The following is a 13,306-nucleotide window of genomic DNA, read 5'->3' as shown; positions in this document are numbered from 1 at the left end:
CACGTGGAGTCCCAGTTGGGTGCTCCGTCTCCCCTTCCAGACTAAGGAAGTCCTTGGGGACAGTGGAGACCACGATGTGAACCCGGTCCCAGGGTGTACATTTTGGAAGGAAGAAAGTTGTGTGTGACCCACCAGGAGCTGGGCGGGGTTTAGCATCTTTGACGTTACAGCTCTGCAAGGTAACAGGACAGCAGGAGCAGGCACGGAGGGCCCCGCATCACAGCGGCTGTGCTGAGTGCTCCACGGGGTCTGGGCCATTTCCTCTGGGCCCCGGTCCCCTGGGAAGGTGTCAGAAAAGGCCCAACCTAGGCCGTGGAAGGTGGAGTCAGGGGCCCAGGTTCCACCTGACCAAGTAGAGCCCTGAAGCCACGAAGCCTCCCGTGTACTGCAGAGACCAGCAGCAAAGGAGCCTTTCCTATCTGGTGGCGTTACATTCTGTAGTCGCCCAAGGCTCGGGGACACTGGGAAGGTTGCAAATGGCACGGGGCCATTGGGTGCTTTCTCGAGGAACCATGTGCAAGTGTTGTTAATAGCCGGTTTCCCTCCCATGCTGTAGACAGGGAGACCCGGGTCCTCGGGGTTTCCATCAGCGTTTCTTTTCTGCAGTATCGGACGTGTCTCCTTCGGAGATGTTCTCCCATCGGGAACTGTGCCATTAGAGTCACTCTCCATCAGTGTCTCTCTCTGTTGTGAACTCTGAATCTTGGTAGCAGAAGGCGTCTCCTGGTGCTTTTTGCCTACTGGAGGCCCTGGGGAAAGGAGGACCACGTGGGAGAGAGAGGCAGCCCGCAGAGCCTTTTAGAGACTGGAAAAGCAGGGTTCAGGTCGTGTTCTACAAATGGGCCAAACGGGTCCTGCGCACAGGGGCCCCCGAGGCGGTGGACTTCTTCATGGCAGGCTGCTGCACCCTGTTGGCTCAAACACCCGCCAGCACCCGACTCACATTTTCCCTCACGTTTGTGATTGTTTCCAACCTAGCCCCAAGCAGCCGAGTTTGGGCCGTTTGGAGCCTGCGTGCTTGGCGTGCCTCGCCAAACCTCACCCTGCATCTGCGGAGAATACACAAGATAGAGCCTTATGCTTCTAAGACCCCGGGCCAGGGCCCTGAGCTGCTGAGTTGAGCCCCCTCCCTGAGGGAGGCCTCCCCCAGGGGCCCCTTCCCTTGCCTTCATCCCTTAGCCCATGGGGCTGCGGTAACACAACGCCGCACACCGAGCGGCTTATGAAGAAGGGACATTTATTCCTCATGGCGCTGAAGGCTGGAAGTGCAAGGTGCCGGCAAGGTGCCCGCGCACGGTGCAGCGAGGGCCTTCCTCCTGGGTCACAGCCGCCATCTTCTCGCTGTGTCCTTTCATGGTGGCAGGGACTGGGGAACTCCCTGCAGCCTCTTTCCCAAGGTGCTCCTCCCACCCATGAGGGTTCCACCTTCATGACTTAAGCACCTCCCAAAGGCCCCACCTCCAAATGCCATCATTCTTTGGCACTTAGGATTTCAACAGATGTATTGGGGGGGTGGGGGGGGGAGGACACAAACATTCAGACCATAGCACTCCCGTTCTGCATAGGCTCCCTGCCCATAAGCCCCTGGATGGTCTCATGCTGTGAGGGACTCCTGGGTAATGGGGCTGTTCAGGCGCCACCCAGGAGAGCTTGTGTGCTGCTGTGTCTCCTGGTCACGTCTTCTTCCCGGAGGAGCCCCCGATCCCCGGAACCCCCTACAGTTTGCTAAGGAGCCCTGGGGAAATCACAGGTCTGACCCTTAGAGGATGACGACTATCTGGCCCAAGGCGCAGGTTTTGCAGCGGTCACGTGGCGAGACTCTAAGGACGGCGAGGCCGGAAAGGCTTAGGAAAGCATCTGCTTGCCATGGGGACTTGGGCAGCTGCTGTCTGGCCTGGCCGGGTCTTGGCTTTCCTGCGGGAAGCTGCTGCGGAAGCGCCACCGACTTTGTTAGACCCGAACCACAAAGCCTAACTGCCTGGCTTTAATGCCGAGCCAAACCTGAACATGGCCCCCGTGGGTGGGCCTTTTCAGCCTCAGCAGGTGCTGTGCTGGACCGAGAGCAGGCAAAGCCCGACCGCCAGGTCTTGGGCTCTGGGCGTGTTGTAGATTTGGGACACCCCTCCGTGGGGTCCAAGTCTGTCAAAATATCCTGGGTGCCGCCCCGCACCATCTGGGTCCCTTCCAGATGTGCGCAAGGAAGCACTCGCTCTCCCAGGAGACCAAGAGAAACGGAGCCGCCCAGGGGCATTTCTGACACAGATGAGGGAGTGTGTTCCGAGCTTGGGATGCCCGCTGAAGCTGCAGGTCCCGGGAAGGCCAACCGCAGGGACCCTGAGGCCTCCGTGCACTCAGGGCAGATCCGACTCGGAACCCCTCGAGGGGGCGGCCCTCTGCTCTCGGCTCGCTGTGCGGGCCCGGCCTGGTTACCTGCGGTCCGCAACAAGCACTGGCCACCTGTTCCCTCGCCTTCCTCCTGCCGCACCCACCAGGCCGTGTGCGTGTTCCCTCAGCTTTCCCAGGAAGGCAAGGCTCTTTTGTCCACCCCTCACCGGGTAAGCCATCAGGATGAAAAGGGTCACGTGCCCCCATTTCAAACACTGCTGAAAATTCAGGCTGTCACCCTGACTAGCCCCTGACCGTGACGAGTCTTCCTGGTTCACTTCTACGACAACGTTGCTCTGCCAAGATGCTTCAGTCCCTCTTGGGTAGGACCCCTCCAGACAAAAGGGTCTGGGGGAGAAGAGGGGCCGACGGAAACGACATAGTCTGATTACTGAAAGGACACAGTGATTCTGCGACCGTGGAGCAAAAGCCAGCCCTAGGCTTGGGGACCTGCCGGGCACGGACAGGGCTTTGTGATCTTGGTGTTCCAGAACTGCTCCTGGAAGCTTAGCCCTCCTCCTGAGGGAAGCCGGAGGCGCTGCCCTCCTAAGCTGCCACGACGCTGGTGATGCAAACTGACTGCCGGGCCTGGAGGCAGCCTGACAGCACTGTCACACAGCCAGGGGCGGGCCCGGCGGGGTGGCCCAGAGTTCATCCTGCTTCTGCCACTCTCCACCCAGAGACAGCATCGCAGTCCACAGGGCCGGCGCTCGGGCCTACAAGGTTGCCCACCCCTACTCCCGCCAGTCCCAAACCCCGGGCCGTCACCCCTGCTTGCGACCGAGAGGCTCTAAATCAGAGGTTCCCACCACCCCGTCCTCAGGTTCCGTGAATTGGCTAGAGTGGCTCACGGAACTCAGGCAAACAAGCTACCCGGTAGCTCACCTCTCGATTGTGAAAGGATGGAGCTCAGGAAGAGCCAGACACAAGAGCTGCCTGCGTATGTGGGCAGAGGGGCGAGGCTGCCGTACCATCAGAGTGCGGCCCTCCCCCACACACCTGCAAGTTCAAACACCTGAAACCTCCCTCAACGCCTCCCTTCGGGGTTTTCTGGAGGCTTCCTCACTCACTCTGCAGCCCCTCGGCCCTCCCTGGCAGCGGAGGGAGGAGGAATGAAAGCGCCCATCCTCTAAGCACATGGTCCACTCACCTGGCAATCAGGCCCCGTGCTTGGGAGATGCCCGGACTCACCTCATTGACATAACAAGACACCTTCATCTTTTAGGGATTCCTTCCTCAAGCTTTGGGATTAGAAGCATTTGGGGAGGTCTGAGACAGACCCTGGAACAAGACCAGCTATGTATTTTGGTTTACTTTTTTATTATGTTTTTAATGTTTATTTATTCATTTCTGAGACACAAAAAGAGAACACTCACTCCCCCACAAAGGAGGAGGGGCAGAGAGAGAGACAGAGAGACACAGAATCCAAAGCGGCCTCCAGGATCTGAGCTGTCAGCACAGACCCTACGACGCAGGGCTCCAACAGACAAACCGTGAGATCACGACCTGAGCCAAAGTCGCACACTTAACCGAATGAGACGCCCAGATGCTCCACGTAGATATTTGAAAGAAATGTATTTTAGTCATCTCAATGACCACAAATATATTTTCTGCATATGCCATAATATCACACCAGCACTTCAACTATCGTGAACACTTGCACCTGTGAGCAAGGGAGCGACAGAAGCTTGGAACCCAACTTTCCACTCTTTGCGAAGACACCCAGAATTAATTAGGATTGTTGGACCACGCAGGGATTCCATTCTGAATCTTTCGATGGCACACCAAACCGTTTTCCACCACAACTGTATCCTGTCACGGTCCCGCCAAAAGTGTACAAGAATTCACATCTGACACAGGGACTGGGCCACTTCCAAGTGCCCCCAGGTACTCCACCCCATCTCCTCCGGGCTGCTGGGGCCAAGGTCCCACTGGCTCAATGGAGCACCTGCCATGGCATTTGGGGAAGGGCAGGGGCTGTGAGGGCTCTGGGGCTCTGGAAGCCAGCAGCAGATCCCTCCTCCAGGGGACCAGAAACTGGGCAGAGCAGGAGGAGGACAGGGAGGAAGAGGAGGATGGAGAGGGAGATGGTGCCTCCTCCTCCTCCACATCCGCCTCCTCCTCTTCGTCCTCCCCTCCCACAGCAGTGCATCCAACAGGAGCAGGATGCACTGCTCTTCCTCAAGCTTCCAGAGCTCACTCCTCTGACTCTCGGGCAGACAGTGCCTCGCCCTCCTCCTCCACCTCCTCCACCTCCTCCACCTCCTCCACCTCCTCCACCTCTACGTGCTCCACGTCCCCCTCCACATCCACCTCCTCTTCCGCATGCACCTGCTCCGCTTCCACAATATACACCTCCTCCACCTCCACCACCTCCACCTCCACCTCCACCACCTCCACCTCCACCACCTCCACCTCCTCGTCCTCCGCCTCCCACAGCGGTACATCCCATGGCAGCGGGGCCTGTCTGGGCTCCTCCTCGGCCTTGCAGAGCTCACTCATCTGACACAGGGGCATGATGGTCGCCAGACCCTGAAGACAGAAGAGGGGTGGCTCCTCAGGGGGAGGCCCAGCCCACAGAGCCCGGGCTCCCAGGCCTGAGAGCGGGGCCGCGTGGGGGTTGGGGGCCGACGGGTCCCCTCTGGGGTGGGATGGGCGAGCCCCCGGCCCCACGCGCGGAGCACGCACCTCGCCTGGACAACCGACTGGCACGCGGCCGCGCTTCCTCTGCTCTGTGACCTCGGGACTCCTGCCTCAGACCAAGGCCTCAACTCCAGAGCTCTCCGAGCCCCTGGAAGACGGAGGGAGGGAGGGAGGGAGGGAGGGACGGAGGGAGCGAGGGAGGGAGGGGGCGCCTCAGGGTCTCAGGGTGGGGGCAGACCGCGTGCACCGCCCCGGGCCCCCACCCCCCACTGCGGCCAGGAGATTCTGGCCAGGACTCTGGCCGCCACCCCACCCCGGGAGCCCCCACCCCATCCAGCCTGGACCTGCCCCTTCTGGGCCTCCGCTGACAGCCAGAGCGGACCCGAGCGGCAGGGCAGGCCTCCTGGGCCCTACGTGGGTGTCCTGGGCTGGGAGGCAGCGCCTCCTCTCTCCCCTGCACCCCGGTCAGGGCCCGGGATCCTGCCTCGGCTGACCGGGGTCCAGCCCCGCACACCCAGGCCCTCCCCTCGCCCGGCCCCACCGCGGGGGCGGCTTTCCGACGGCGGCCCCGGGGCTGGGGTCCAAGGGGCCTCCGGCCGTCCTCCCGCAGGGCTCTCCCGGGGAGCCCCGGGCCCGCTGCCTCCCACCAGAGCCCTCCCGGCCCGGCGAGGTCCGGGCCAAGGCGGCTGGCGTCGCACGAGGCGACCAAGTCCGGGGAGGCCCGGGGCCGATGGCAGGGGCTCACATGGGTTCCTTGGGGTCCCTCAGCCCTGTCCTCTCGTCCCCATCCGGACTCCCTGGGCGGCCTGGGCCTCGGGCTCTGCCGCCTGACGCCGGCTCCTCGCGCGCAACCAGCTCTCAGTCGGGCTGGGACCCAGAGCCCGAGGCCGCCCACGCCTCACGCCCTGGTCACAGTCGTCGTGGTCGCGCCACCCTGCGGCCTCCACCGCCGCCCCCACCGCCGGACTCATTCCCCTCTGGGTCCCGGCTCCCTCGCTCCTCCCTCTGGGCCTCACCTCGAAGCCCACGAGGCTCGGCGCCCTTCCCGCGCCTGAAGGGATGCCTGACGGGATTCCAGGCGCGGCCGGAAGACGCCGACGACGCCGAGGCCCCCTCGCCCCGCCCCGCCCCACCCCGCCCCGCCAGTCTCCTGAGACCCGGATGCGGAAGTCCAGACACCCCGCGGGCCCTTATTCCCACTAGGGGCTTCCCTAGGCTGCCGCTAGGGGTCGCCTTCCGGGCCGGGGCCACCGTTCTGGGGGTCGGAGTCCCTCCCTTGGTGTTCCCTCCGTGGCCTCCTGCACCCCGGGGATGGCCTGGGCGCGTGGCCGCTGACGAAGGGAACTCGTGCCCCTCAGATCGGGGTCCGAAGGTCTCTGGGACGCACCGCCCAGGCTCAGTGACGGGGCGCCCGCCACCTCTGGCCACCCGATGCAGGGGCTCCCCGGGCCTGCGGCACGGACTGACTTCGTAGCTCTGGGCTGGGGTGGACCTGGTCTCCTGACAGCACCTGGGCCCTCCTCCCCTCTGCCCGCCGGAGCGGCTGCTCCCGACCGACCGACAGCGGGTCCTCGGTTCTCCCCAGCTCACCCATCCGACCCCCACTCCCGGTCCGGGTGATCCGAGACCCGGATGCCCAAGTCCAGCCTCGCCCAGTGTCCCCATCCCTCCCGGGGGCCTGCGTGGACTGACTCTGTTGTGGGGTCCTGGCTCCTTTGCCTGCAGATCCCTCTGCTCCTCATTAGGAATCGCCCCAGGACACGGGCCCTGCCCTCTTCAGAACTGAGGTGTCCCAGTGCTCCCCCCGCCCCCTGCGCCTCCTCCGGTGTCTCTGAGACCCGGCTGCGGAAGTCTGGCCCGACTCTCCTCCGCGAGTCCCCATGCCTCCCAAGGGCCCTTCTCAGAAGGCGTGAGGTCTTGAACTTTGGGACGTCCCCTCTGCCCTGGGGACCTGAGTCACTCAGTCCTCCCTCTGACCCCCACCTGGACACCGTGGCCCCGTCCTGCGTCCCTGCCCTTTCCTGACCTAGGATCCTGTCCCTCACCCCAAGGTCCTCAGCTTCCTCAGATCCCCGAGGCACAGTTGAGTGGACGGGGCCTGCGGCCACCCTCTACAGGTAGCCCGGCACCGCGGCCCAGGCTGATCTCCTCTCCCCGGGGCGGGATGGGCCCTGCGGATCTCCATGAAGTCCCGACACCTGCTGCAGAAGAGCCTGGGCCCGTCCCCGCTATTATTCCTGCCACCCCGCCACACACACTTCCGACTTTTCTCTCTTCCAACCGTTCCTGCTGGTTACTTGGTCCTGCTCAGATAGGCCTGAACAAAGCCTCCTGTTTTCTTGCTCCTAGGACAAGTTGTCCTCAGAGGAGTGTCTCAGTTGGTAGCCCCCCTTCTATTCCTCCCCCCTCTCTTCTTGCTTTGGTCTCTTCTAGCTGTTCTTGCTGGTTGGTTGGTTCTGCTCCGACAGGGCCCCAACAAAGTGTTCTATTTTCTTGACCCCATGTCAAGTTGTCCTCAGAGTATTGTTGCAGTTGGTAGCCCCCCCCCCCGTTTATTCCTGTCGCACCGCCCCCCCCCCCACACACAGACAGTTCTTGCTTTGGTCTCTTCCAACTGTAATCACTGGTTTGTTGGTCATGCTCAGATATGTCACAACAAAGAGTTCTGTTGCCTTGTCCCCAACACAAGTTGTCCTCAGAGTAGGGACTCAGTTGGCAGCCCCCCTTTTACTCCTGCTCCCTCCCACTTACCGGTTTGGTCTCTTCCAACGATTCCTGATGTGTAGTTGGTCCTGCTCAACAGGCCCCTATAAAGAGTCCTGTTTTCTTGCCCCCTGGGTCAAGTTGTGTTCCGAGTAGGGTCTCAGTTACTAGGCCCCTTTCATTCCTACTCACCACACTTCCTGCTTTGGTCTCTTCCAACTCTTCCTGCTGGTTAGATGGTCCTACTCATACTGGCTCCAAAAGAGTCTTAATTTACTTGCCTGCTTTGTCATGTTGTTCTCAGAGTATGGTCTCAGCCGGTAGCCCCCCTTTTATTCCTGCCCCCCCAATTCCTGCTTTGGCCTCTTCCAACTGTTCCCACTGGTTAGTTGGTCCTACTCAGATTGGCCCCCAAAGAGTCCCATTATCTTGCCGCCAGGTTAAGTTGTCCTCAGAATTGGGTCCCATTTGGCAGCCCCCCTCTTATCCCCCCCCCATTCCCGCTTGGCTCTCTTCCAAAGGCTCCTGCTGGTTATTTGCTCCTGCTCAGATAGGACCGAACAGTCTTGTTTTCTTACCATCTAGATCAAGTTGTCCCCAGAGTAGGGTCTTACTTGGTAGCCCCCCCTTTATTTTCCTGCCCTCCCACACTGTCTACTTTGGTCTCTTCCAACGGTTCCTGCTTGTTACTTGGTCCTGCTCAGATAGGGCCCAACAAAGAGTCCTATTTTCTTTCCCCCAGGTCAAGTGGTCATCAGAGTAGGGAGTCAGTTGGGGCCCCCCTCTTTTATTCCTATTGCCCACCCCACACTTCCTGCTTCGGTCTTTTCAACCTGTTCCTGCTGGTTAATTGGTCCTGCTCAGATAGGCCCCAACTACGAGTCCTATTTTTATTCCACTAGGTCAAGTTGACCTCAGAGTAGGATTTCAGGTGGTAGCCTAACCCCTTTTATTCCTGCCTCCCCCTTCCTGCTTTGGTCTCTTCCAACTGTTCCTATAGGTTAGTTTGTCCTGCTTGTATATGTCTCAACAAAGAATCCTATTTTCCTGCCCCTAGGACAAGTTGTCCTCATAGTTGTGTTTAATTTGGCACCCCCCTTTTGTACCTGCTGACCACCCCCCCCCACACACACACACACACACTTCCTGGTTTGGTCTCTTTCAACCACTCCTGCTGGTTAGTTGGTCCTGTTCAGATAAGGCCCAACAAATATTCCTGTTTCCTTGGCCCAGGTCAAGTTGTCCTCAGAGTTGGGTTTAAGTTTGTAGCCCCCCTTTTATTGCTTCCCCCCCTCCACACTTCTCACTTTGGTCTCTTTCATCTCTTCCTGCTGGTTAGTTGGCCCTGCTCAGATAGGCTGCACCATGATTCCTGTTTTCTTTCCCCTTAGGTCAAGTTGTCTCCAGAGTGGGGTCTTAGTTGGTAGCCCCCTTTTATTCCTGATCCACCCAGTTCCTGCTTTGGTATCGTCCAAGTGTTCCTGCTGGTTAATTGTTCCTTCTCAAGTAGGCTGCAAGAAAGAGTCCTAATTTCATGCCCCTAGGTCACGTTGTTCTCAGCGTCTGGTTTAATTTGGTAGTCCCCTTTATATTCCTGCCACTCCTCCAAACACACTTCCTGATTTGGTCTCTTCCAACTGTTCCTGCTGGTTAGTTGGTCCAGCTCACATAGGCACGAACCAAGAGTTCTGTTTTCTTGCCCCCGAGGTCACGTTGTCCTCAGAGTAGGGTGTGTGTTGGTTGCCTCCCTTTTTTCCTGCCCCCCCCCCCACTTCCTGCTTTGGTCCATTCCAACTGTTCTATTGGTTACTTGGTCCTGCTCACATGGGCCACAAAAGGGAGTCCTGTTTTCTTGCCCCCAGGTCAAGTCATCCTCAGATTAGGGTCTCAGTTGGTAGCCCCCGTTTATACCTGCCCTGGCAAACTTCTTGCTTTGGTCTCTTCAACTACTCCTGGTGGCTAGTTGGTCCTGGTCAGATAGGCCCCAACAAAGAGCCCTGTTTACTTGCCCCAGTTCAAGTTGTCCTCAGAGTAGGGTCTTAGTTGGTAGCCCCCCTTTTACTCATGCCTCCCACACTTCCTGCTTTGGTGTCTTCCAGCTCTTCCTGCTGATTAGGTAGTACCGCTCAGATAGGCCAGAAGGAAGAGCCCTGGTTTCTTGCCCCCCAGGTCACGTTGGCCATAGAGTAGGATCTCAGTTGGTGTCCACTTTTATTCCTGCCTCCCCATTTCCTGCTTTGATCTCGTCCAACTGTTCCTGCTCGTCAGTTGGTCCGACTCAGATAGGCCCCAATAAGAGTCATGTTTTCTTGCCTCGTCTGTCAAGTTGTCCACAGGGTAGCATCTCAATTTGTAGCCCCCCATTTGTTCCTGCCCCCCCACCTTCCTGGTTTGGACCTTCCAAATTTTCCTGCTGGTTGGGTGGTCCTGCTCAGATAGGCCACAACAAAAAGTCTTATTTTCTTGCCACCAAGTCAACTTGTCCTCAGAGTAGGATTTCGGTTTGTAGTCCCCCTTTTATTCCCTCCCCACCCCACTTCCTGCTTTGCTCTCTTCCAACTGTTCCTGCTGGTTAGTTCGTCCTTATCAGATAGGTCCCAACAAAGAGCCCTGTTTTCTTGCCCCCTAGATCAAGTTGTCCTCAGAGTACGGTCTCAGTTACTAGCCCCCCCCCTTTTATTCCTGCCCCCCACACTTCCTGCATTAGTCTCTTCCAAATGTTCCTGCTGGTTAGACATCAATCTCAGATAGGCCCCCCAAAAAATGTCCTGTTTTCTGGCCCCCAGAGTCAAGCTGTCCTCAGAGTACGGTCTCAGTTGGGAGCACCATTTTTATTGCTGCCCCCCCGACACTTCCCGCCTTGCACTGTTCCAACCCTTCCTGCTGGTTTAGTTGGTATTGCTCAGATAGGCCCCATCAAAGAAACCTATTTTCTGCCTCCTAGGTAAAGTTGTTTCCAGAGTAGGGTCTTAGTTGGTAGCACCCCTTTTATAGCCCCCCACCACCACTTCTCAATTTAGTCTCTTGCAACTGTTCCTTTATCCTGCTCAGATAGGCCCCAACAAAGAATCCTATTTTCATGCCCCTAGGTCAAGCTGTCCTCAAAGTAGGGTTTAATTGGTAGCCCCCTTTTTATTCCTGCCACTGCCCCCCCCCCACACACACACACACAGTTCCTGCTTTGTTCTCTTCCAACTCTTACTACTGGTTAGTCGGTACTGCTCAGATAGGCCCCAAAATAATCGTGTCTCCTTGCCCCCAGGTCAAGTTGTTCTCAGAGTTGGGTATAAGGTGGTAGCCCCCGCTTTTATTCCTGTACCTCACACACTTCCCTTCGTGGCCTCTTCCAACTTCTCCTGTTAGTTAGTTGCTCCTGCTCAGATAGGCCCCAAGAAAAAGTCCTGTTTTCTTACCCCCAGATTAACTTGCCGTCAGAGTACTGTCTCCATTGGTAGCCCCCTTTTTATTCCTGTCCCACAACGCTTCTTGCTCTGGTCTCTTCCAACTGTTCCTGCTGGTGAGTGCGTCTTCTCAGATAGCCCCGAAGAAAGAGTCCCGTTTCTTGCCCCCAAGGTCAAGTTGTCCTCGGAGTAGGGTCTGACTTGGTTGCCCTGTTTTATGTCTGAACCCCCACACTTCTCGCTTTGGTCTCTTCCAACTCTTCCTGCTGATTAGTTGATCCTGCTCAGAGAGGCCCAGACCAAGTTTCCTGTTTTGTTGCCCCCTAGGTCCAGTTGTCCTCAGAGTAGGGTCTCAGTTGGTTGCCACCATTTTATTTCTTCCCCCCCAATTCCCACTTTGGCCTCTTCCAACTGTTCTTGTGAGTTAGTCGGTCCTGCTCAGATAGGCCCCCCAAAGAATCCTGATTTATTGCCCCCTAGGTCAAGTTGTCCTCAGAGTAGGATCTTAGTTGGTAGACCCCCTTTTATTCCTGCCCCCCCCACACACACTTCCCACATCGGTGTGCTCCAACTGTACCCGCTGGTTGGTTGGTCCTGCTCAGATAGGCCCCACCAAGAGTCCTGTTTTCTTGATCCCTAATTCAAATTGTCCCCAGGGTAGTGTCTCAGTTTGAAGCCCCCCTTTTATTCCCTCCCCCACCACTTCCCGCTTTGATCCCTACCAACTACTCCTGCTGCTTAGTTGGTACTTCTCAGATAGGCCCCAGTAAAGAGTCCTATTTTCCTGCTCCAGGTCACATTGTCCTCAGAGTAGGGTCTCAGTCCGTAGGCCCCTTTTAAGCCAACACCCCTCTTTGGTCTCTTCCAAATTCTCCTGCTGGTTAGTTGGTCCTGGTCAGATAGGCCCTAACAAAGAGTCCTGTTCTCTTGTTCCAGGTTGTCCTCAGAGTAGGGTGTAAATTGGTAGCCCCACTTTTATTGCTGTCCCCCCATTTCCCACTGTGGTCTGCTCCAACTGTTCCTGCTGGTTTGTCGGTCCTGCTTGGTCCCCAACAAAGAGTCCTGTTCTTGCCCTCGAGGTCAAGTTTTCCCCAGAGTATGGTCTCAGTTGGTAGCCTCCCGTTTTATTCCTTCCTCCCCACACTTTCTGCTTGGGTCTCTAACAACTGTTCCTGCTGGTTAGCTGGTCCTGCTTAGATAGGCCCTGCAAAAGAGTCCTGTTTACTTGCCCCCAAGGTCATGTTGTCCTCAGAGTAGTGTGTCAGTTGGGAGCCCTCCTTTTATTAATGCCCCTCCCAACTGACACTTCCCACTTTGGTCTGTTCCAAGTGTTCCTGGAGGTAAGTTGTTCCCTTTCAGATAGGTCCCAACAAAGAGTCCTATTTTCTTGTCCCCAGGTCAAGGGGTCCTTAGAGTTGGATTTAAGTTGGTAGCCCCCCTTTTATTCCTGCACCCCACACACTTCCCTCCTTGGTCTCTTCCAACCTCTTCTGTTGGTTAGTTTGTCCTACTCATATAGGGCCCAACAAAGTGTCCTATTTTCTTGCCCCCTAGAAAATGTTGTCCCCAGAGTAGGGTCTCATTTGTAGCGTCCTTTTCATTCCTGCCCCCCTCCAATTCCTGCTTTGATCTCTTCCAACTGTTCCTGCTGGTTAGTTGGTCCTGCTCAGATAGGCCCAAAGAATAAGTCATGTTTTCTTGCCCCCAGGTAAATTGTCCTCAGAGTTGGGTTTAAGTTCGTAGCCCACCTTGTTTCCTGCACCCCACACGCTTCCCTCCTTGGTCTCGTCCAACCACTCCTGTTGGTAAGTTTGTCCTGCTCATATAGGGCCCAACAAAGAGTCCTATTTTCTCTCCCCTAGGTCATGTTGTCCCCAGAGTAGGTTCTCATTTGTAGCCTCCCTTTGTATTCCTGCTCCCCCCATTCCTGCTTTGTTCTCTCCCAACACTTCCTGCTGTTTAGTTGGTCCTGCTCAGATAGGCCCCAAGAATAAGTCATGTTTTCTTGCCCCAAAGTAAGTTGTCCTCAGAGTTGGGTTTAAGGTGGTAGCACCCCTTTTATTCATGCACCACACACAATTCCCTCCTTGGTTTCTTCCAAAATTCTCCTTGTGGTTACTTGGTCCTGCTCAGATATGCCCAAAGAAAGAGTCTTGTTTTCTTGCCCCCTAGGT

The 13,306-nt window shown here is 57.2% G+C and overlaps 1 long non-coding RNA gene across 1 annotated transcript; it reads right to left on the bottom strand.

Moving 5' to 3' along the window:
- Positions 1-4,809: 4,809 nt before the first annotated feature.
- Positions 4,810-6,089, bottom strand: LOC131502665 (uncharacterized). Its single transcript, XR_009257108.1, has 3 exons — positions 6,045-6,089; positions 5,074-5,176; positions 4,810-4,917 (listed from the first exon to the last, which is right to left on the bottom strand). It is a non-coding gene; the product is annotated as an uncharacterized LOC131502665 (long non-coding RNA).
- Between the last annotated feature and the right edge of the window lie 7,217 nt (positions 6,090-13,306).

Source organism: Neofelis nebulosa, chromosome X (assembly GCF_028018385.1).
Source record: "Neofelis nebulosa isolate mNeoNeb1 chromosome X, mNeoNeb1.pri, whole genome shotgun sequence".
NCBI classification, from domain to species: domain Eukaryota; kingdom Metazoa; phylum Chordata; class Mammalia; order Carnivora; family Felidae; genus Neofelis; species Neofelis nebulosa.
This window is presented reverse-complemented; position numbering and strand designations above follow the sequence as displayed.